A 22,697-nucleotide genomic window follows, 5' to 3' on the forward strand; every position below is an offset into this window, starting at 1 on the left:
ATAAATTCTGATGGTTTTACCAGTTATTAATGGATAAACTTAATAATAATCTGTTAAATAAAATAAAATAAATTCTAAAAATACATTTAAAGTATATCTCTCAAATATCCTAGAAATGCATATTTAAAGAATTTTAGTAACATGTACACTCATATCATCACTACAGAATTTAAAATTTGTTTTATAATCCCAAAGGGTTAACAAAACTTCACTTGATCCTTACATAGCCTTAAAAATCCTCCAAAATAGTTCTTTCAAAAGAGAAAGATAAAAATAGAGAAATACATTTCTTTTTATGAATTAGCAGATAAAAAAGTTAAGAGGGATAGCTGGCCAGGGAATAAGGTGATAACGGCAACCAGGGGAAACGAAGCAGACAAAACAAGAGACAAAAAAATGTACAGGCACTTGAACTCTATGTAGATGAATGGGTAAAAAAGTTGTGTCCATTCACACAATGAACTACTTACTACTCAGCAGTAAAAAACAAGGAAATACTACCTTTTGCAACAGCATGGATGGACCTAGAGAGTATTATACTAAGTGAAATAAGCCGGTCAGAGAAAGACATGTACCATATGATTTCACTTATTTGTGGAACCTAGTGAAGAAAATAAACTTCACTAGGTTCAGATACAGAAAACAGACTGACACCTGTCAGAGGGGAAGGGATTGGGGACAGGGTGAGAAGGGTGAAGAAATTAAGCAAAGAAAAAAAAAAAAGACTCCTGGACACAGACAACAGTATGGTGATAGCCAGAGGGAAGAGAGTGGGGGATGGTGGGAGGTAGAAAAGGGGAAAGAAGTGATAAATGGTAATGGAAAACTTGACTTGGAGTGGTAACTCACAATACAATATACAGATGATATACTGTAGCACTGAACCCTATATAATTTTATTAACTAACTAAAGACCCAGTGCATGAAAATTCGTGCACTGGGGAGGGGTGTGTGTGTGTGTGTGTCTCTCAGCCCGGCCTGCCCCCTCTCGCAGTCCGGGAGCCCTCAGGGGATGTCCTACTGACAAATTGGGCCCACTACCCACAGGGAACAAGCTGCAGTCTGGCCTCCCTCTGCAGGAGGTGACTGGCCCATCAGGGGAAGGCACCATGCCCATCACCCCCTTGCTGCTGCTGCTGCCTCTGGGTCACCTGCCGGTGATCAGGGGAAGGCAACACCCCCATCATGCCTCTGTTGCTGCCAATGCTGGCCACGAGGCTTCCTGAGCTTCAGCCTTCGCAGCCACTGCAGCTTGTCGGAGCCTTGAGCCTTTGCAGCGGCAGCCGCCATCCGCTGCTTGCCTGAGCCTCGGGCTGGCCCTGGGCAGTGGCAGCCGCCATCCGCTGCTTGCCTGAATCTTGGGCGGGCCCTGGGCAGCGGCAGCCACCATCCGCTCCCCTGACACACCTCCTGGTCAAGTCCCCACCTGGGACACAGCATCAAGTCCCCGCCCACCCACCTGTGCCTCCCAGCTCAGGCAGCCCCACCCACTCGCATGCGCCTGCTGCGCACGCAGCCTTCTGGTGATCGCTCCTTGCGGTGTGAGGGCATGACGACCACATAGGCTTTTATTAGTACAGATGTCACCCCAATAAATTCAATTTTTAAAAAAGATTGAAACAGAAAAAACAAACAAAAACTTACTTAAAAAAAAAAGGTATGGGAAAAAGGAAAAGAAAGCTTTGCTATCTCAAAAGGGGAAATTGGTCTGAAAGCAGCCTATATAACTAAGGCCTCAAAGTACACTTTCCCCAAGATAGCCAATTACTACATGAAACAGAATAACTTACAGAGGTTAAATCATAAAGCCATAGTGATGGTTGGTGCCTATTTCAACCTATTTCACGTAGCTGAAAAAAAAAAAAAAGATGTATAAACAATTAAAAGGTGGTTTCACGTGAAGTTTAATAGTTTCAACAATTAATTCCATCCTATATAATAAAACCCTAATATGCAAATCGACCGAACAGCGGAACTACCAGTTGCTATGATGTGCACTGACCACCAGGGGGCAGACAGTCAATGCAAGAGCTGCCCCTTGGTGGTCAGTGCGTTCCCACAGGGGGAGCCAGAAGCCCTGAGCCGGTGAGCGCAGTGGTGCTGGCAGGAGCCTCTCCTGCCTCCGTGGCAGTGCTAAGGACCCCTGGGGCCGGGGGGGGGGGGGGGTTGGACATCCCCCAAGGGGTCCCAGACTGCAAAAGGGTGCAGGCTGGGCTGAGGGGATACCCCCCCCAAGTGCACAAATGTCATGCACCGGGCCTCTAGTTTCTGAATAAAGTTCAATCGAGTATTTGCTGAGTGCTCATTATATACTCAACACTGTGCTATACTTAAGGAGAGAATATAAAAGAAGTATAAATCAAATCATGATCTTTAATTTAGTACAGATAATAAATTATGTTTTGGTTTCTTCAATCGGAGCACAAAGAGCAGACTACACCCATCTCTCCCCACTAAGTCCCCATCCCTAATTACTCTGTTCCAAATCTAGGAGAGAGTAAGAAATATGTTTTAAAGAGACAATTAAGAAATACACAGCCCCTGTTTAAAACTACTACAACAACAGCAACAACAAAACCATCAAACGGAAAATTTCAGTTGACCAGAAACTCTGAGGAATTCCTAAGGACGATGCACAGGGAATCAGACAAAAGCAAAATGGTGGTGTGAATTAGCACCAAAACATGGGGCATCACCAACAGGCTTCCATGTGTAATGGTGACAGAGCTGGTAGTAGACCTCAAAGTGGGTCCAGGCCTACAAACAGATAATGATGGAGCAATAGAGTGGGAATTGGCAGGTCCTTACCTGCCCTCTCCTTCACAAAGGCAAGATAGCTGTGGTGGGGGTATCTATCTTCTGGGGGAACAGTGCCTAAAGTGGAAAGACATTCATTGTTACTGAGTACAGAAGAATATCATAAGACAATGGACTCTGCCTATAGAGAAATTTCCCCCATTATCAGTGAACAGAATAGAAAACTAGGCCCAGCAAAGGCTTCTGAACTTCCCCTTATATAAACTGTACAAGCCAAAACAATGAAAGTAAAGTAGGAATCTGAACTGCAAAGATAAGCTCACAATCAGCAATCAAACATTAAAGGATCTTCAACAGGAAAATAAATCAACAAAGACAAACTTTTACCCAAGGAAACAGATGAAGCAATCTAAGTAGGACTTTATAATACATACTAGTACAATCAACATCCACAGATCAGTGTGTCTCAAACTCCACTGCACATTAGAATCACCTGTGGAAACTTATAAAAATCCTAATGCCCAGGTACTATCCTAGCCAACTAAACCCAAACTGAGCATACATTTATAACTCAAAAAAAATCAATCAATCACATTTTGGTTGACTCTTTTCCTACAGGATCTCTATCCAGGAATAATAAGCTACTTATAACCATAATGTTAATCGGCAGCTAATATGTCAAGTACTGGTATATCTCTAACCATATTCCAAATCCATCTCTTGGTTTTCTTCTAACCACATGAATCCCACCTTTGATGGTTCTACTTAATCTTCCCCTTAAATAACAGTATTTGTGTAAAACATAATTATATGAAATTTTCTATATGGACCGAACTTTTACTGTCCTGCATTTGTAAATGTAAATTCCTTTTGCTTGAAATGCTCTCTCATATTTTTCTGTCACTGTCCCAATCTTTCCCCACAAACCCTCCCTGACCAGGCCTGCTGAGTTAAGAGCCTCTCCTACTTGATCCCAACTGCTACAGTGTTCTCAACGGTTTGACTATGAACTACATGAAAACTAGGCAGCAACAGTATCCTATTCAGCATTGTACCTCCAATGCCAAGTCAGTGCCAGGATGGAAATGATATACAAAATAAGGTGAAACAAAGATCTCTAACTCCATGAATGCCCTCCCTTTTACGGACCTAGTAGTACTTACTCACATTTCTTTTTGGACTCACATCTCTTAACCACATTCTAGAAGACTATTGGTAAAGTGAAACTATTCTTTATTATTTCTGGTCCAGAATGAGACAGACAAAACTGGCTGACCTGTAGCTTTAATAATAATAAAAAAAGACTGCCAGAAAAATAAAATCTTAAGTTAATAAGACAAATGAATATCAATTAAACTTAAATTCATATCCCCCCCCACCACCAAATTATAATCTCATTAAAGGACACAAATCCTGAATTACCACACATGTATGGCATGAGAATACATCTACTATATGTCTAGGTCCAAGGTGAGCCCTATATAATCAAAGCTCAATTGTTACTGATGGCTGAAAAGTTCTCAAAAATCCCTAACATTACCACAGTCTTTTTCTGTGTTGATAACTCCAGCAGGATGAGAGTATTTTCATCTGTTGAACCCTAAAAGATAAGTTAGTCACATAAACTTGAAAAAATGCCTTCATAAAAAGCTTTTTTCACCATCAGATTCTGTTTCCCAAAATCTTTCTAGCCTGAACTCTTTATAAAAGATTTTTAAACAATAATTCTGTAAGTACAGTTCTTAGGCTGACCAAAAAGAGGATGTATATGTAATAGCATCGTTCAAAAGTAAACTATTTTATTCTCAACTGCCAGCTTATTGGCTAACTCCAAGGAGCAGGGGCTATCCAGCAAAGGCACACTTAGCCCACTACTGCTCACTACTGTTCTGTTTCTAGCATGGAAACATAAACCAACTAGTCTTTTTGGTCACAGTACCGGTATCACAGGACATTTCTATTCAGGGGAATGTCATCATTTTGGCTATTCCTCGGCAGAATAATTAAAAATAGCTGTAAGGACTAAAAATTATTTTAATTTTGTTCAGTTAGAGCCTCAGTTAATTTAAATACAAGTTGGAAAACACCAAACATCTAGGATTTCTGCCTCATGGCCAATGGCAAGTCACTGAGAAAAAAGGGCACAAGCTGAATAGTCATTATTTAATAATACTGCCTATTTGACAGTGACCATCCATCATCAGATAACACAACATAAACCCAGCAACTACCACGGAGTCACAATGTACAACGTGCAAGGATGGCTTTGAATACGAATGTAATTAATCTGGCTCCAAAGGTAAACTGAGAAGTTTCAGACTAACTTGGAAGCCTCGGCCTCCCCTTCTGCTGCATTACCACCTCACGCACCACGAAGCTAGGCAGCTGCCCGGTTCCACCCTCCGGGGGCAGGTCTGCGGCGAGTGGCGATGCCCACTGTTTGCTTCCGAAAGACCCAAAGGCGGTTCGAGGAGTCCCGGCAGGACTGTCAGCGCCCGATGGCTCCCAAGCAGCAGGCCGAGCAAACCAGCCACCTCGCGGCCCGGGAGCGCGACAACAGCTCCTCCGACGCTCCAACAAAACACTGCAGGCCCAAGCCCCCGGGGAGAAACACAGCCTCCTTCCCGCGACCCCCCTCCTCTCCCGGAAGCCGGGGCGGTCCGGTCCAGGGGCCCGCAGGTCTGCGATGGGCAAGGGCCGGGGAGACTCGCGCTGCGGCACCCTCGTAGCCCTTCAGCTTCCCGGGCTCCAGCACAACTGAGTCCAGCCTCCTCGGGGCCCCAGTCTCCGTCCAGAGTTACCTTCCATACCCGCCCTCTGACCCGGGACCCTCCACCACCTGAGCGCCTACCTAGGCAGGTTCTCAAAGCCTCTGCACCAAGGCCCTCTAGGGTCCCCGCACCTCCAGGGCACGCAGTCGCCACCCACCCAACATCCGCCTGCGGTGGGCACGCGCGCTCCCCGAGGTGAGTGTTGGGCGTCCCGGGGGAGACTGAACCCACCGTTCCTACCTGCTGGGTGCGAGATGGAGCGCGGGGTCAAGGTGTACGCGCACGTCGAGTTGCCCCGCCCCCTTTCTCCGGCGGTGACTTCAAGAGCCCCTTCTGCGCAGGTCCACACGGTTAAAGCCTGTGACGGGATGCCTGTGACGGGATGCCTGTGACGGGATGCCTGTGACGGGATGCCTCTGGAGTCTCGCGATAGCTCTGCCCTCAGCATTCGAGGTGACAGGATTGGCTGGAACCTTTAGGCAGGAGGCGGGGTCTACGCAAATATAAATAAGAGCGGCTCTCCCAGCTGAAGGGGCGGGGCTTCTTTTGAAGCGAGTGCCGGTTGCCTTTTGAGAATTTAATAAGAAAGGCAGAAAAGAATTCTGCAAACGCACTTCTTCTTTTTTTACTTGCTTCTAGAAAGCAGGCATTAGTTAGGTACTGCGTGTAGCTTATCTTCCTCCAAAAAGTTACTCTAAAAGACTTTCCAGGGAAATGTGAGTACACATTTTCAGTTGGAGAGAAAAAAACGACTTGTGTTGTGCTGAAGGTGGCCGACGAACACTTTTGCCCATTTTCCTTCTCTTCACTGAGAGATCGCCTCTTTCTCATAGAGTCTGTATGACATAGACGTAGGCTAAGGCTTGGTTCACTTTGCATAACTCCGAGAGGCTTCGTCGCCAAGAGCCTGTAAATAACCACCAGCAGCCAGCAGGCACTCGGGGATAAAAGAGCCGCTGAGAAGGACTCACCCTTACACTTGGAGGGGCGACTCAGCAGGTGTGATCACAGAAGCACAAAAGTAAGTTCTTGCCTAAGGGTGTTGTAGTTGCGGAGACAGTCCATATCCTGCTTTGTACACAACTTCATCACAGACCTCTAAGGTAGTCTGCAAGAAGCCATTTTCATAAATTAAACCCTGTAAAATTCTAGGCAAATAGTTACTTTATCCCAGGTTTCAAGAGACAAGTTGAAAAAGTAGAGCGAATGCTGGAGCGGTGGGAAGGCAGAGCCCCCCCACGTTGGCGAACCTACCATTTTACTAAGTACGAGACATAATGGAACCTTTCCTTTGGAAATGCATTTGAAACTCGGTATTTAAATATACATGGGGCTGTAAAAGGTTTAAAACGATAGTTTTATGTCACTTCTCAACATTGGAACATAGATTTTAAACTCTTAGTTCGACTGAGTCCGACTGCTGCCAGGCAGAAATACTTAAAAAATAAGTACAGCATCATTTCCTCTTTGTTCACCTTGATTGGTGTAATTAAGCTCTAGACATAGTTATTGTTATCCTGTGCAAAATATTAAGCTACAGATCCAGCTGTAAGTGTTTGGAAGTGTAATTTCAACTATAGAGATGGGATGCTATACAGTATCATTCAGTGGTTACAGTTAAACAAAATTCTTTCTCTTGAAGTGCCAGTGGTATATTCAATCCTGTATTTTCAAAGTGCACTGTATATGCTTTGAAAATTTCTCTATGGGCGTAATGTTTTTCAATATTAGAATCATCAGAGCTAATTTAAGAAAAAAACATAGTTTATTTTTGCACCTTAGCTCTCTGGAAGCTTATATCTGTGAAATACAAGTTCATCCACCTATTAGATACTAATGGTCTAATAGCATTCCACAAATTGGAATTAATTTATTGGACATAAGCCAATCAGTGAGCTACTCCGCGTTCATAGAGTTCAATTGCTTCTTGAAACTATAAATTTGATGGCAGTCAGACCACTTGCTTCCTTGCGTGGTCTCACTAGGCCAAGGCAATAGTACCAGTTTCTTCTGGGGACACTTGGCTTTATTCTAGCAATAACCCAACTCAGGTAATCTATTTTAGAAATGAATGTTAAAAGTTGTTCTCAAGGAAGACTGGCTGAGAGGGAGTAGATTAATTAACATAAATTTAAGTCCCTTTATGGGGAGAAATGGTATAAATGATGATTTATGAGTAGAATTTTATATTTTGCAAAGCCTTTTAATGTTCACTTTTTCATTCTTACAATGACAATATTAAATATTTAAAATTTTCATTTTGGAGTAGAGGAATACGAAACTCAGAGAAATTTAGTGATTTGCCACAGTTTAGCTCTAAGAAAACAGGAGAATCTAGAACTCACCTTGATTCCTTGGTCTTTTAGGCTGTTGCCTCTTATTACTAAGTCGTGTTCCCTTTCAAATAAAAATAAAGAATATATCACCAACCTTCCTAGCTTGACATGGGAAAAATGAAGGCAAGAGGTGTGTAATTATTTCATGACCCAGGGCTGTGTATATTAACAATAAGGATCATTCAGGCCCACCACTATTTTTTCCTTAAAAAGGTCATTAATAAAATTGCTTTAAATGTAAATTGAATAAATTCTCCAATCAAAAGACATATGTGGCTGAATGGATAAAAAAACAAGAACTCACTTCAAGTGTAAGCAGACACAGAGACTAAAAGTGAAGGGATAGAAAAAGATATTCTTTGCAAATAGAAATCAAAAGAAAACTGAGATAGCTATACTTAGAAAAAATAGACTTTAAAACAAAGACTGTAATAAGACATAAAAAAGGTATAATATAATTGAACAAGGGGGATATAACATTTGTAAATAATTATACACCCAACATATGAGCACCTGAATATATAAAGCAAATGTTAACATACCTAAAGGAAGAAATGGATAGAAATACAATAATAGAAGGGGACTTTAGTATTTCACTTACATTAGTGAATAGATCATCCAGACGGAAAAAATAGTCTTAAATGACATGTTGGATCAAATAGACAACAGCTATGTAGAGAACATTTCATCCAAAAGCAATAGAATACACATTCTTTTCAAGTGCACATGGAGCATTCTTCAGGATAGGTCATATGTATGTTAGGCCATAAAACAAGTCTTAATAAATTTTAAAAAGATTGAAACCATATCAAGCATCTTTTCTGAACACAATGGTATAACAATAGAAATCAATTAAAAGAAGAAAACTAAAATATTTGCAAATATGTGAAGATTAAAAATATGCTTATGAACAATCAACAGGTCAAAAAAAGAAATCAAAAGAGAAATTAAAAAATACCTTGCAACAAGTGCAATTGGAAATACAACAAAAACCAACATTTATGGGATCTATCAAAAGTAGTTCTAAGAAGAAAGTACATAGCTATAAATGCCTACAAAATCTCAAATAAACAACAATAAACAGATAATAATAAAAATTATATATAAATATAATAAATATATTATACTCTCTATATATAAAAGCCTAAGCTACCGTCCGGCCAGTAGCTGTGACGCACACTTACCGCCAGGGGCAGACTCTCAATGCAGGAGTGGAAACCACAGGCATGGAAACATGGAACAGATTGGTGAATCTTAGAGGGAAGGGGGACGGGGGAGGGCGGGAAGAGATTAACCAAAAATCTTATATGCACACTAGAGGCCCGGACTGGCCTGGCCTGCGGGGATTGGGCCAAAACTGTCCTGGTGCACCAGTGGGGTCCCTCGGCCTGGCCTGTGGGAATTGGGCCCAAACTGGCTCTCTGTCATCTCCCGAGGTGTCCCGGATTGCGAGAGGGCACAGGCCAGGCTGAGGGACCCCACTAGTGCACGAATGTGTGCGCTGGGCCTCTAGTTATATAATAATCTCAATAGATGCAAAAAAGCATTTAACAAAGTTCAACATCCATACATGATTAAAGCTCTCAAGGAAGTAGGTATGGAAGGAACTTAACCTCAATTCAGTAAGGCTATATATGAAAAGCCCTCACCTAACATCATATTCAATGAGGAAAAACTGAAAGCTTTCCTTTGAAGATCCTGTACAAGGCAAAAATGCCCACTCTTTCACCACTTCTATTCAACATTGTACTGGACATCCTAGCCAGAGCAAAGAGAAAAGCAAAAAGAAATAAAGGGCATCCCAATAGGAAATAAAGAAGTAAAATGATCTGTATTTGATGTGACATGATCATTCATGTAGAAAACTTTAAAGACTCAATAACAAAAATTGTTAGAATTAAAACTTAAATGTAATATAGTTGAATGATTCAACATTGACATACAAAAATCAGTCACATTTCTATATACAAAAAGCCAACTATCCAAAAAGGAAATTAAGATAATCACATTCACAATAGTAACCAAATGAATAAACTACTTGAGAGTAATCTTAACCAAAGAGGTAAAAGACTTATACATCGAAAATTATAAAACACTAGTGGCCCGGTGCACGAATTTGTGCACATTGAAAGGAAATTAATTACAAGAAATATTTTAATATCACTATTCGCCCTTTCTCTATAATAGAAATGTCCACCAAATTCATGATTGATAATGACAGATCGAAACACACACGTGCGATTGGCGCCAGCAAGAGCTTTATATGTATTGTGCATGCACAAGTCAACATTTATTTTTAAATTGCCAGTGCACGTCATATGTACTGGGCGGTCAGTTGGTTCGACAGTCGGACATGCGTACAGTCAGTCACTTAACCTTTTATATATAGAGAGATTGATGAAGGAAATAAAAAAGAAACAGATAAATGGAAACACATCTTGTGTTCATGGATTAGAAAAATTAATGTTCTTAAAATGTCCAGACTACCAAAAACCATCTATAGATTCAATGCAATACCTATCAAAATCCCAATGGCATTCTTTACAGAAATAATAAAAAACTCCTACAATTTACATGGAACCAAAAAATACCCTGAATAGCCAAAGCAATTTTGAGAAGAAAAACAAAGATGTAGGGACCACACTTCCTGATTTCAAAGTATATGATAAAAGGATATCAAAATAGTATGATATTGCCATTTAAAAAACCACAAAGACATATAGACCAATGTAATAGAATAGAGAGCCCAGAAATAAATCTGAGCATCTATGGTCAACTGATCATTGACAAGGGTGCTAAGAACACGGATGAAGAAAGTAAAGTCTTTTCAATACATGGTGTTGTGAATACCGGATATTTTCATGGAGAAGAATGAAATTGAACCCCTTTCCCACACCTTATCCAAAACTGAACTCAAAATGGGTTAAATAATTAAACCTTAAAAAAAAAAAGAGAGAAAGAACTTATTGACATGGACAACAGTATGGTGATTGCAGGGGTAGAGGGGAATGGGTGCTGGTGGAAGAGGGCATAGACGGTATAAATTGTGATGGAAAAAATAAATAAACATAAAACCTAAAGCTATAAAATTACTAAATGACAACATGGGGAAAAACTTCTTGACATTGGTCTGGACAATGATTTTTTTAAAAATATATTTTATTGATTTTTTTACAGAGAGAAAGGGAGAGGGATAGAGAGTTAGAAACATCAATGAGAGAGAAACACTGATCAGCTGCCTCCTGCACACCTCCTACTGGGGATGTGCCCGCAACCAAGGTACATGCCCTTGACTGGAATCAAACCTGGAACCCTTGAGTCCGCAGGCTGACGCTCTATCCACTGAACCAAACCGGTTAGGGCTGACAATGATTTTTTTTTGTATGACACTAAAAGCACAGACAATAAAGCAAAAATAGACGATGAGATTTTTTCTACTTTTGGAGAAATTGCATCTGAAATGTTTCTGCAGAGCAAAGGAAACAATCAACAGATTGAAAAAGAAACCAACAGAATGGGAGCAAATATTTACCAATCATATATATCTGATTAGAGAGTAATATCCAAAATATGTAATGAACACAAACAACTGAATAGCTAACAAACAAACAAAACACCAAATTACCTAATTAAAAATGGCTAAGGACCTGAATAGATATTTCTTTTAAAAGTACATAAAAATGGCCTACAGGTATGTGAAAAGATGTTCAACCTCACTTACCATCAGAAAAATGCAAATCAAATTCATAATGAGTTATTAACTTTTATCTGTTAGAATGACTATCATAAAAAAGACAAAGGTGCCTGGCCAGCATGGCTCAGTGGTTGAGTGTTGACCTGTGAACCAGGAGGTTGTGGTTCGATTCCTGGTCAGGGCACATGCCCAGGTTGCAGGCTCTATCCCCAGTGTGTGGTATGCAGGAGGCAGCCAATCAGTGATTCTCTCTCATCATTGATGTTTCTATTTCTCTCTCCATCTCCCTTCCTATTTTGAAATCAATAAACATACATAAAAAGAAGACCAAGGTGTAACAAGTATTGGTGAGCATGTGAAGAAAAAAGAACCCTGGTATACTGTCGGTGGTAATATAAATTAGTATAGCCATTATAGAAAACAGCCTGGAAGTTTTTTGTATGTTTTTTTAATTTTTTTTTATTGATTACATTATTATATATATGTCCTTATCCCCACATTATCCCCCATCCCCCCCACTTATGCCCTCAACCCCTGTTGTCTGTGTCCATTGGTTAGGCCTATATGCTTGCATATAAGTCCTTTGGTTGATTTCTCCCCCTTACCCCTACTCTCCCCTACCTTCCCCTCTGAGGTTCGACGGTCTGATTGATGCTTTAAAAAATTAAAAATAGAACTACTGTATGATCAGCCATCTCATTTCTGGGTGCAAATCAGTACAGGTATCTTAAAGAGATATCTGTACCCCTCTGTTCATTGCAACATTAGGCACAATAGCCAATATATGGAAACAACATAAATATCTATCAATAGATGGGTGTTATTTAGCCTCTAAAAAAAAAAAAATCCTGCTATTTGTGACAACATGGATAAATGGATGAACCTGGAGGTCATTGTGCTAAGTGAAATGAGCCAGCCATAGAAAGACAAATACTGCCTGATCTCCTTTCATGGAATCTAAAACATTTGAACCCATAAAGCAGAAAGGTGTTTGCTAGGGACTGGGGGATAGAAAAATGGGAAAATGTTGTTCAAAAAGTACACAGATTCACTTACGCAGGGTGAATACATTCTGGAGGTCTAATGTGCAGCATGGTGACTCTACTTAACAATATTGTATTGTATACTTGAAATTTGTCAAGAGAGTTTTTCTTAAGTGGTTTCACTACAAAAAAAATATAACTATGTGAGGTGATGGGTATGCCAATTAATTTAATTTTAGTAATCATTTACAATGCATATGTATATTAAGTTACTGTACATATATACAAGTTATATTTGTCAGTACCACAGTAAGTCTTAAAAAGGGTGATAAATGACAAATTTTAGCAGTTTGAACTGTCCTCATAAAAAATGATTCAATTGTAATCGGTAGGTATTATAGTATTTATAATCAAATAGGTATTATAGTAGTATCTATTACATTATATTTTGATCCTTTGAAAGGTAATTATTCCTGTAAAGAAATTCTTAGCCAAACAATATGACAACAACTAACCATTTGTTTGCCCAAAATATTCTTTTAAAATAGTTCTTTTCTACATTTTGTTTGACAAAGGGGTGGGAGGTGACAGTTTTCCTATTCTACCATGAACCAATGAAGGAGTCCTGTTGCTTTAAGTCTGTGTAGAGTATTTGTTCAATTTCTTTCTAGTTAAATGTAATACATTGAAATTAACCTGAAAAGCATAAATTTGTATCATTAAGGAGGGTAATTCATAATGGGTATATTGGCAGAAATGAAATATTTAATCAAGTATTTAAAATAAATTCAAATCACCAGTGATTATTATTTGATTACAAAAGAGACATCTTCTTATGCAAATAGAATATTTATGAATGTGTGTTTTTAGCCACTTTGAATACAGATTTGCATTTATAAAACCCAGATTTATTGAAGTTCCCCTGCCTTAAAGGGCCAGTTTTAGTTAACTTTTTCATCATCTTCATCCCTTTTATGATGCAAGCTTAAAGAAGATGTAATAGAATATTTCTACAGTGACTCCTGGATATAGAGTTATTAGAAAATTCAAAATATTGAAAGGAATAATGGCAAAAACTATGTAAATGTAAATAAATTTTGTTTTTAGATTCTCTATACCATATGCTTTATTTTCTAATTACATATAATGATGGAAACAACAACAAAAGCTTCATTGCTATTGTTTTGTATGGTTCCCTTTACTATTTTAGAGTGTTCTTTTTTAAACTGGTACCATAAATAAACCAACTTGTATATGGGCAAATAATTTTTTACAAAGGAGCCAAAAACATACAATGGAGAAAAGAAAGCCTCTTCAATAAATGGTGTTGTGAAAATTGGAAGGCCTCATGCAAAAGAATGAAACTAGACTACAGTTTGTCTCATAGAAAAATTGACTCAAAATGGATCAAATACCTAAATATAAGATCTGAAACAATAAATTACATAGAAGAAAACAAAGGCAATAAACTTATGGATTTTTATCTTAGAGAAGATTTTATGAATTTGACCCCAAAGGCAATGGAAGGAAAGGCAAAAATAAATGAATGGGATTATGCCAAACTAAAAAGAAACTGCCAACAAAACAAAAAAGTAATCAACTAAATGGGAGATAATATTTGCAAACAACATCTCTAACAAGGGATTAATATCAAAATATATAAAGAACTCATATAACTCAACACCAAACAAACAATCCAACTAAAAAATGGGCAGAGGACCTGAATAGACACTTTTCCCAAGAAGATGTACAAATGGCCAACAGATAAAGGAAAAGATGCTCATCAGAATTACAATGAGATACCACCTCACACCTATTAGAATGGTTATTTTCAACAAGACAAGTAATAAGTGTTGGAGAAGTTGTGGAGAAAAAGAAACCCTCATTCACTGCTGGGGGTAATGTAAACTGATACAGGCACTATGGAAAACAGTATTGAGGTTCCTCAAATAATTAAGAATAGAGTTACCATAAAACCCAGCAACCCTTCTTCCGGGTATCTACACCCAAAATTGGAAAACATTTATTTGCAAAGATATATTCACCCCTGTGTTCATCACAGCATTATTCACAGTTACCAAGACATAAAAACAACCTAAGTGTCCTTCAATAGGTGCTTGGATGAAGAATATGTGGTACATATGTACAATGGAATACTACTCAGCCATAAGAACAGATTAAATACTGCCATTTGCAACAGCATGGATGGACCTTGAGAAAATCATGCTAAGTGAAATAAATCAGATAGGAAAAGTTAAGAATCATATGATTTTACTCATATGTAAGATATAAAACTGAAAACAACAAATGGACAAACAAGAAAAACAAGCAAAAACTCATAGACCATAGCACAGTATGGTGGTTACCAGAAGGAAGTGGGGTGGGAGAAGTAGTAAAGGGTAAAAGGAATAAAATATATGGTGACAGAAGATGATTTTACTTTGGGTAGTGGGCACAAAATGAAATATGCAGATCATCTACACTAATAAAAGAGAAAAATGGTAATTGGCGTACGACGCTACCCTTTTCATTGGCTAATCAGGGCTATATGCAAATTAACTGCCAACTAAGATTAGCAGTTAACTGCCAACAAGATGGCAGTTAATTTGCATATGTAGGCACAATGCAGGGAGGCGAAAGGAAAAGCAGGAAGAAGCCCCCTGCCACTGACAGTGATCGGAAACCCAGGGGGGAGCTAAGAGCTGGGGGGCAGGGCAAAGGCGGCCCTGGGGCCGCCTTTGCCCTGCCCCCCAGCCATGACTGGAGAATCAGGTGCCTTTGCCACCCTGGCCAGTGATAGCAGGAAGTAGGGGTGGAGCCAGCGATGGGAGCTGGGCATGGTCGAAGCTGGCAGTCCCAGGAGCTAGGGGTCCCTTGCCTGGGCCTAAAGCGAAGCCCACGATCGTGGGGCCGCTGCAGCTGCGGGTCCCCGCTGCCAGGGCCGGACGCCTCAGCCAGAGGCGTTAGGCCTGGGCAGGGGCGGAGCCTGCAACCTCGGGGAGCTGGGGGTCCCCTGCCCAGGCCTGACACCTCTGCCGGAGGCCTCAGGCCTGGTCAAGGGGCCGATCCGGTGATTGGTGATCGGAGGGTGATGAGGGTCAACTCCTCTGGCCGAGGCATCAGGCCTGGGCTAGAGGCATCAGGCCTGGGTGGGGGGCGGAGCCAGGGATTGGGGGGATATGATGGTCCCCTTGCCCAGGCCTGAAGCCTGGGTTAGAGGCGTCAGGCTTGGGCGGGGGGTAGAGCAAGCGATCAGAGGGAGATGGGGGTCCCCTGTCCAAGCCTGACACCTCTGGCGGAGGCCTCAGGCCTGGGCGGGGGCAAGAGCCAGTGATCGGGGGGAGATGGGGGTCCCCTGTCCAAGCCTGACACCTCTGGCGGAGGCATCAGGCCTGGGCAAGGGGTAGAGCCAGCAATCGGAGGGGGCTGGGGGCAGAACCAGTGATGGGGGGAAATGGGGGTCCCCTGCCCAGGCCTGGGCAAGGGGCCGATCCTGCAATTGGAGGGTGATGGGGGTCAATGCCTGAGGGCTCCCAGTATGTGAGAGGGGGCAGGCTGGGCTGAGGGACACCCCCCCCGCCACACACACCCAGTGCACGAATTTCGTGCACCGGGCCCCTAGTGTATCATAAAAATGTACACTTGAAACCTATAGAATCTTTTTTTTTTAATATTTTTTTATTGATTAAGATATTACATATGTGTACCCTCTACCCCCCTCCCCCCCCCCGCTCATCCCCTCACCACCCCGTTGTCCGTGTCCATTGGTTAGGCCTATATGCTTGCATATAAGTCCTTTGGTTGATCTTTCCCCCTTGCCCCCACCCTCCCCTACCTTCCCTCCAAGGCCCGACAGTCCAATCAATGCCTCTCCGTCTCTGGATCAGTCCTTGTTCATCAGTTTATGTTGTTCATTATATTCCACAAATGAGTGAGATCCTGTGGTATTTATCCGCTCTCCAGTTCCATCCATGCTGTGGCAAATGGTAAGAGTTCCTTTTTCTTCTTCCTCTTCTTAAAGAATACCTTTCAGCATTTCATATAATGCTGGTTTGGTGGTGATGAATTCCTTTAGCTTTTTCTTATCTGTGAAGCTCTTTATCTGACCTTCCATTCTGAATGATAGCTTTGCTGGATAAAGTAATCTTGGTTGCAGGTTCTTGCTATTCATCTCTTTGAATATTTCTTGCCACTCTCTTCTGGCCTGCATGGTTTCTGTTGAGAAATCAGCTGACAGTCGAATGGGTACTCCCTTGTAGGTAACTGACTGTCTTTCTCTTGCTGCTTTTAAGATTCTCTCTTTATCTTTTGCTCTTGGCATTTTAATTATGATGTGTCTTGGTGTGGTCCTCTTTGGATTCCTTTTGTTTGGGGTTCTCTGCGCTTCCTGGACTTGTAAGTCCATTTCTTTCACCCGGTAGGGGAAGTTTTCTGTCATTATTTCTTCAAAAAGGTTTTCAATATCTTGCCCTCTCTCTCCTTCTGGTACCCCTATAATTCTGATGTTGGTACGCTTGAAGTTGTCCCAGAGGTTCCTTACACTATCTTCATATTTTTTGAATCTCTTTTCTTTTTTCTTTTTTGGTTGGGTATTTTTTGTTTCTTTGTATTTCAAATCTTTGACTTGATTCTTGGGATCCTCTTGTCTGCTGTTGGATCTCTGTAAATTATTCTTTATTTCAGTCAGTGTATGCTTAATTTCTAGTTGGTCCTTTTTCATGTCCTCCATGGTCTCACTATACTCCTTGAGGGATTCATTAAATTTATCGGCGGTTTCCATAAAATTCTTGAAAAACCTTATAAACGTGGCCTTGAACTCTATATCCAGTCGTTTGCTTTCCTCCGTTTCTGCCATTTGTGACCTTTTTCTTTGTCTCCACATTTTGGCTGCGTCCCTGTGTTGATAGAGTGGCCCTGCGTGCCAGGTGTCCTGTAGGGCCCAGTGGCTCAGCCTCCCCAGTTACCTGGGGTAGACACTCTTGGTGCACTCTTGGTGCCTTGGTTGTTGTAGGATCACTGGGAGGAATTGACCTCCAGGCCAATTGGCTGTGGGAATCAGCTGTGTCTGAAGTGGGAGAATGGTCCCCCTCTGACCACTGGGTACAGTGGCTCCTGGATCTAAGGAGGTGCTAATTCAGCCCCTGCCTGAGGCCACACAGCAGGAGCCACGAAGAGGCTCAGCTGTGAAGCAATGCAAGCCGCTGCAGGGCCTTGGGCCTTCTCTTGGAAGTTCCGGGTCTGCCTGGCTGGGCTGTAGTTAGGTACATTCACATGCAAAAGCCTCTGCCGCAGCCTGGGTGGGGCGGGGTCTCAGGGAGTCAAAGGGCGGTGAAAGCAGCTATGGTGATTCTCCGCGCCTGGAGTCCCGCGTCTCAGTGTCCCGGTAACGGCTGCAAGCACCTCTGAGGGAAAGCCGCCCTCAAGTTCGCCCGCTGCCGCCTGACAGACCAGCCTCTCCCCGTATGAGCCCTGGGTCCCCAGAGACCCGCTGAAAGCGGAGTTCAGAGCAGTCGGGAGCTTGTGATTCAAAAAGACAGCCGCATCCTCAGGCGCCACCCCCTTTCCGCGCGCGCGAGCCGCAGTACCTCTGCACTTCACCTCCGCAGCTCCGCTGGCTCTCAGCGTGCCCCTCTTTTCTTCTAGTTGTAGAAATTACACTCAGCCAGCCTTCCTGTTGTTCTGGACGATGTTTGCTCTGACCCTTGCGGCATTCTTCAATTGTTGTGTGAGGCGACAATTTCCCGGTGTTTATCTATGCTGCCATCTTAGTTTCTCCTCTCTCCTATAGAGTCTTATTAACCAATGTCACTCCAATAAATTTAATAAAAATAAATAAAATAATCTGTGGCAGGTATCAAAATATCAATCTAGACAGGTTTCCTAACTTAGTTTAAACTTCTCTTATAACTTAATGTCCTTCCATTTCTTGGAGAGACATGAGTGCCATGCTACTGTGGGATCAAGTCTCATAGAAAAATATTCATCACCCACATTTTGAATGTAAATGCTATTGCTTGGTAGAGACCCTGCCTGAAAATTATAGGAAACTTTGCTATTTTGAATGAGGTTTTAAATAATGCACAGAAGAGATAAAAATAGAGGCCAATTTCTGCACAGAATTGACTTCTCTGCTACCTTTGCTAATATACATAATGAGAGAAAAAATATGAAGTCCATGAAGCAGATGTAGCCTAGGCAGACACAATAGGAGCATTAGCAATGTAAGAATAATTAAAGAATACAGAAATCAACTCTCCACTCCTCCATCTCTAAAATATCCCCTTACACCTGCTTTGGTACTTGAATGTATATAATTAGATATTTATTTCTTTGGATAAATATGTCACATGTAGGAATCCTTTTTTTTAGCTTTCATACGATAAATTCTGTTCAGTAAATGCTTTATAAAATTGTGTGTCAAACACTTTGCAAGTTGAATGAGGAAGCGTCCTTGTCAATTTTGTCACTAGTTAGAAAAGATAGACATATGTTAAAAATTATGTAATAAACTTTTATATGTGCTATGATAGAAGTGAAAATTATTGTGAGGGCACAATATGAGCAAATGAAAAACTATTTGTTAGGATGGATAAAAAATTGTCTCATAGAGGAAAGAATAATTGAATATTGAAGATTAATGGGTGTGTTCCTAGACAAGAAGATAAGGTATCTTCAGTAAAATGAACCTTTAAGTGTGAGGGCCAGGAGATGTAAAGCAGACTGGATTATTTGAAGACATTGCAGACTGTTGGACATAGGCAGAATGAAAAACAAAAGTGAAAAAGTGGTGAGGGAAGAGCAGGAAGTAAAGTTAAATGGGGGATTAGCAAGAGTTTCATTATGGGGAATGTTTAATACCTTGATAAGGCATTTAAAATTTATTCTATTAGCAAAATATAGAGGGCACAGAATGATTTTAATCAAGGAAATGAATGGTCAAATTTGTGTCTTAGATGATTCTAGTCATGCTGTGAAGGATGGAATGAATGGGAAGACTCTGGAGACAGAGAGACCGTTAGAACACCATTGCAGCTGGTGAGCTCAGATATGGTATGGACTAAAACAGTACTCAGAGGAATGGAGAGGAGGGAGCAATCTGTAGTGACTTTTATAGAGATAAGTACATCAGTAGGTACAATTTGGAAAAAAAGTGATTTCTGTTTGGGTCTTGTTGATTTTCAGATGCTTGTGTTTAGATATGCTTACAAGGGTCACTTGATTTAGATTATTTGAATGAGTAAAAGAATGACTACATGAGAAACGGGCTAGAGGAAATGTCTGGTCTGGAGAAAGAGCTGAAAAGGAGACTGAGAATACATGGGCTGAGTGGTAAGTTGGGAAACCTAGAAAGCATAAAGTCACAGAAACCATATGCCAAGGGAGTTTTAACATTGGGGAGCAGTTAGCACTTAAACACTGGAGAGAAATTAAACAAGCAGAGATCTAGAAAGATCTCATGAATATTTTCGGCAATCATTGGTGACTTTTGCTTGAGGAGTTTAAGTAGCGATAAAGGGGGAACTTGCTTGCAGTAGGTTGAAGAGGGGAAGAGAAGTGGTCATCTAGTGTAGAGTTTCTTTCTGAGATTTGGTTGAGTGGAGAGAGATGCAGATGGAGTTGAAAATAATCTAGGGTCAATGGAAAATTTTTATTTATTTTTCTAATTAATTATTTTATTTTTTGTTACAGTGAGGCAATATATTGCTGTTTAAACAGGAACAAGAATTTATTTTGTGTGTGTAGGTGAAACTGTAGTAAGATAATCATTTTCTAATGAAAGCTTTTATTAGATCTGAAAATTTAGATACTTTTTTCTGCTTAATTGTTTAAAAGTTGACTATGAGACTGTGCAAGTAGGTTACTGCCATTATTAGAACTGTTATAAAAGATGGTTATTTTAAGCAAATAGAACAATCACCTGTAAAGCACATGCCCTCAACAGATGAAAGGCCAAAAGGAGAGGATTGCAAATTCATGTTCTTTATTACTGAAGTATTTTCTGATGAGAGAGCATCAGTTCAAAGCTTAAGAAAAAAATGAAAACTAACACAGCTCAGTTCATATGTGGTTTCTATAAATTTGGAATAAAGGTAGTGTAATGTGGCAGTGCCCCTAATTTGTTCCTTAAGCTCAGGCAAGGAACAGATTCTTGGTGCCTCAGATTTCCTATTTATTGACTAGGATAATATGTCCATTTTATGCATCTCATATGATGATTCTGAAAGTCTTTTCATATTTTTTTCCAAATAATATAGCCATACATTGGATAATGGTTAGTTTTCATTTATGTATTAGCTTCTTTTTACCTTTGTAAAGTTTTATTTGCTGTTGGTGAACACAGTAATGAAAATGGTTTCATAACATTTGGAACAAATTTAAATACTTTAAGTGTAGTAAAGTTTATAGTATACATATGTTTCTAAATAGTTTAATATTAACTAGTTTAGTTACTTGCACTTGAGAAACAGTTGCAAAATAATTAATATCCCTACATTATGTGAAAAAATTTGAAATGTCTTTTTAAGTTTTTTATTGTTGGTAGTATTACAGATATCTCCCACTCCCCCCTCCTTTCACCCTCCCACTCCCAGCTTCTACTCACTACCCTATTGCCTGTGTTCATGGGCTATGCATATAATATTTAAGTTCTTTGGTTTATGTCTTCTCATCCCCCCAATCCCACATCAAGGTATGTCAGTCTGTTCTGTGCCTCTAAGCTTTAGGTCTTACTTTGTTGGTCAATTCATTTTGTTCATTAGATTCCACAAATAAGTGAGATCATATGATACTTATCTTTAAACTACTTGGCTTTGATTTTCTTAGCCCAAGTGCCCATCAGGAGAGGAGTGGATAAAAAAAGCTATAGTACATTTATACAATAGAATACTATACAACTGTAAAAAAGAAGGAACTCTTACTTTTTGTAACAGCATGGATGGACCTGGAGATTATTATGCTAAGTGAAATAGGCTAGTCAGAGGAAGAAAAATACCATATGATCTCACTTATATGTGGAATTTAATGAACAAAATAAAATGAACAAAATAGAATCAGAGACATGATACATAGAACAGACTGACAGATATTGGGGTGAGGGGAGTTGGATGAAAGAAGGTGAAGGGATTATCCAAAGAACATATATGCATAGCCCATGGACATAGACAATAGTCGGGTGATGGTCAGAGGGATGGGGAGTAAGGGTTGGTTGGAGGTGCGCAAGGTGGGAAGGGTATGGGACATCTGCAATAATTTGAAGAATAAAAATAAAGTTAAAAAAGTGCATTAAAAATGCTATTTTTAATGTTCAGAAAGAATGTATCCATTCATTTATTCAACAAATATTTTAGCACTTGTCATAAACCAGACACTGTTTGAGACACTGGGTACAGCAGGTGGTAAAACAGACAGTAATTGTGGCCTTCACTATGCTTTCAAAATAATTGTTTTTGCTACATTCTCCTCAATTGTATTTTAATACTTTAAAAATAAAAATTTGGCCCATCCAGTGTGGCTCAGTGATTGAGTGTTGACCTATGAACCAAGAAGTCATGGTTTGATTCCAGGTTGGAGCACATGCCCGGGTTGGGAGCTTGGTCCCTAGTGTGGGGTGTGCAGGAGGCAGCCAATCAATTATTCTCTCTCATCATTGATGTTTCTATCTCTCTCTCTCCTACTTCTTTCCTCTCTGAAATCAATAAATATATATTTAAAAAAATAAAAATAAAAGTTTGGACAGTTGTGGCAGAACAGTATGTGGCCAAATGTGTTTTCCAGTCCATCTATATGAATCCACAGAGGCATTAATAAGTTCTAGTTGCTTATGGAATCTGATGCTTTTGGGTCTATCTCTGCATATATGCTTATAGTCTAATTTTAATGAAGTCAAAAATTAAATTTGACTTTTTTTTCTTTTAAAACATTTGGTTTGCTTTGCTAATCAACCATGTTTTATAAAAAATGTTTGAGTATCTAAAATGAAGAGCTTTTGTTCTAGATCTGTGAAATATGCCATTGGTATTGTAATGGGGCTTGCATTGAATCTGTAGATTGCTTTGGGTAGTATGGACATTTTAATGATGTTAATTCTACCAATTCATGAACATGCTATATTCTTCCACTTGTTTATATCTTCCTATAGTTCTTTTTTCAACAAACT

The 22,697-nt window shown here is 40.2% G+C and overlaps 1 protein-coding gene across 8 annotated transcripts in view; it reads right to left on the minus strand.

Moving 5' to 3' along the window:
* SHPRH (SNF2 histone linker PHD RING helicase) overlaps positions 1-5,803 on the minus strand; it is a 71,326-nt gene extending 65,523 nt beyond the window's left edge. Inside the window, exons 1-4 of one of the 8 annotated variants that reach the window (XM_059700605.1) lie at positions 5,128-5,802; positions 4,298-4,357; positions 2,809-2,874; positions 1,791-1,850 (exon numbers count right to left, since the gene is read on the minus strand). The gene's annotated coding sequence lies outside the window, so the exon portion shown is untranslated. Of the gene's footprint in view, positions 1-1,790; positions 1,851-2,808; positions 2,875-3,920 lie in introns of all 8 variants that reach the window. The other 7 variants (XM_059700604.1, XR_009453424.1, XM_059700606.1 and 4 more) reach the window with 7 other exon arrangements.
* Between the last annotated feature and the right edge of the window lie 16,894 nt (positions 5,804-22,697).

The sequence above is a fragment of the Myotis daubentonii genome, chromosome 6 (genome assembly GCF_963259705.1).
Source record: "Myotis daubentonii chromosome 6, mMyoDau2.1, whole genome shotgun sequence".
NCBI lineage: Eukaryota > Metazoa > Chordata > Mammalia > Chiroptera > Vespertilionidae > Myotis > Myotis daubentonii.